Here is a 2500-nt window from a genome sequence, read left to right on the forward strand (position 1 = left end):
ACAAGGACATCACCATGATCCATATAGACCCATATAACCACACAAGGACATCACCATGATCCATATAACCACACAAGGACATCACCATGATCCATATAGACCCATATGATCATGGTATGGTATGGTCCTTGTGTGGTAGACCCATATAACCACACAAGGACATCACCATGATCCATATAGACCCATATAACCACACAAGGACATCACCACGATCCAGATAGACCCATATAACCACACAAGGACATCACCACGATCCATATAGACCCGTATAACCACACAAGGACATCACCACGATCCATATAGACCCATATAACCACACAAGGACATCACCACGATCCATATAGACCCGTATAACCACACAAGGACATCACCACGATCCATATAGACCCGTATAACCACACAAGGACATCACCACGATCCATATAGACCCGTATAACCACACAAGGACATCACCACGATCCATATAGACCCATATAACCACACAAGGACATCACCACGATCCATATAGACCCGTATAACCACACAAGGACATCACCACGATCCAGATAGACCCATATAACCACACAAGGACATCACCACGATCCATATAGACCCATATAACCACACAAGGACATCACCACGATCCATATAGACCCGTATAACCACACAAGGACATCACCATGATCCATATAGACCCATATAACCACACAAGGACATCACCATGATCCATATAGACTCGTATAACCACACAAGGACATCACCACGATCAATATAGACCCGTATAACCACACAAGGACATCACCACGATCCATATACACCCGTATAATCACACAAGGACATCACCACGATCCATATAGACCCGTATAACCACAAAAGGACATCACCATGATCTATATAGACCCGTATAACCACACAAGGACATCACCATGATCCATATAGACCCTTATAACCACACAAGGACATCACCATGATCTATATAGACCCATATAACCACACAAGGACATCACCATGATCCATATAGACCCGTATAACCACACAAGGACATCACCAGGATCCATATAGACCCGTATAACCACACAAGGACATCACCATGATCCATATAGACCCATATAACCACACAAGGACATCACCAAGATCCATATAGACCCATATAACCACACAAGGACATCACCATGATCCATATAGACCCATATGATCATGGTATGGTATGGTCCTTGTGTGGTAGACCCATATAACCACACAAGGACATCACCATGATCCATATAGACCCGTATAACCACACAAGGACATCACCACGATCCATATAGACCCATATAACCACACAAGGACATCACCACGATCCATATAGACCAGTATAACCACACAAGGACATCACCACGATCCATATAGACCCGTATAACCACACAAGGACATCACCATGATCCATATAGACCCATATAACCACACAAGGACATCACCACGATCCATATAGACCCGTATAACCACACAAGGACATCACCACGATCCAGATAGACCCATATAACCACACAAGGACATCACCACGATCCATATAGACCCGTATAACCACACAAGGACATCACCACGATCCATATAGACCCGTATAATCACACAAGGACATCACCACGATCCATATAGACCCGTATAACCACAAAAGGACATCACCATGATCCATATAGACCCGTATAACCACACAAGGACATCACCATGATCCATATAGACCCGTATAACCACTAAAGGACATCACCATGATCCATATAGACCTGTATAACCACACAAGGACATCACCATGATCCATATAGACCCGTATAACCACACAAGGACATCACCATGATCTATATAGACCCATATAACCACACAAGGACATCACCATGATCCATATAGACCCATATAACCACACAAGGACATCACCACGATCCATATAGACCCGTATAACCACACAAGGACATCACCATGATCCATATAGACCCGTATAACCACAAAAGGACATCACCATGATCCATATAGACCTGTATAACCACACAAGGACATCACCATGATCCATATAGACCCGTATAACCACACAAGGACATCACCATGATCTATATAGACCCATATAACCACACAAGGACATCACCATGATCCATATAGACCCATATAACCACACAAGGACATCACCATGATCCATATAGACCCGTATAACCACACAAGGACATCACCATGATCCATATAGACCCGTATAACCACAAAAGGACATCACCATGATCCATATAGACCCGTATAACCACACAAGGACATCACCATGATCCATATAGACCCGTATAACCACAAAAGGACATCACCATGATCCATATAGACCTGTATAACCACACAAGGACATCACCATGATCCATATAGACCCGTATAACCACACAAGGACATCACCATGATCTATATAGACCCATATAACCACACAAGGACATCACCATGATCCATATAGACCCGTATAACCACAAAAGGACATCACCATGATCCATATAGACCTGTATAACCACACAAGGACATC

The 2500-nt window shown here is 43.3% G+C and overlaps 1 protein-coding gene across 13 annotated transcripts in view; it reads left to right on the forward strand.

Moving 5' to 3' along the window:
* LOC143486700 (disks large homolog 4-like) overlaps positions 1-2500 on the forward strand; it is an 84647-nt gene that overhangs the window by 77578 nt on the left and 4569 nt on the right. The window lies entirely within an intron of this gene.

The sequence above is a fragment of the Brachyhypopomus gauderio genome, unplaced genomic scaffold, assembly GCF_052324685.1.
Source record: "Brachyhypopomus gauderio isolate BG-103 unplaced genomic scaffold, BGAUD_0.2 sc45, whole genome shotgun sequence".
Taxonomy (NCBI): domain Eukaryota; kingdom Metazoa; phylum Chordata; class Actinopteri; order Gymnotiformes; family Hypopomidae; genus Brachyhypopomus; species Brachyhypopomus gauderio.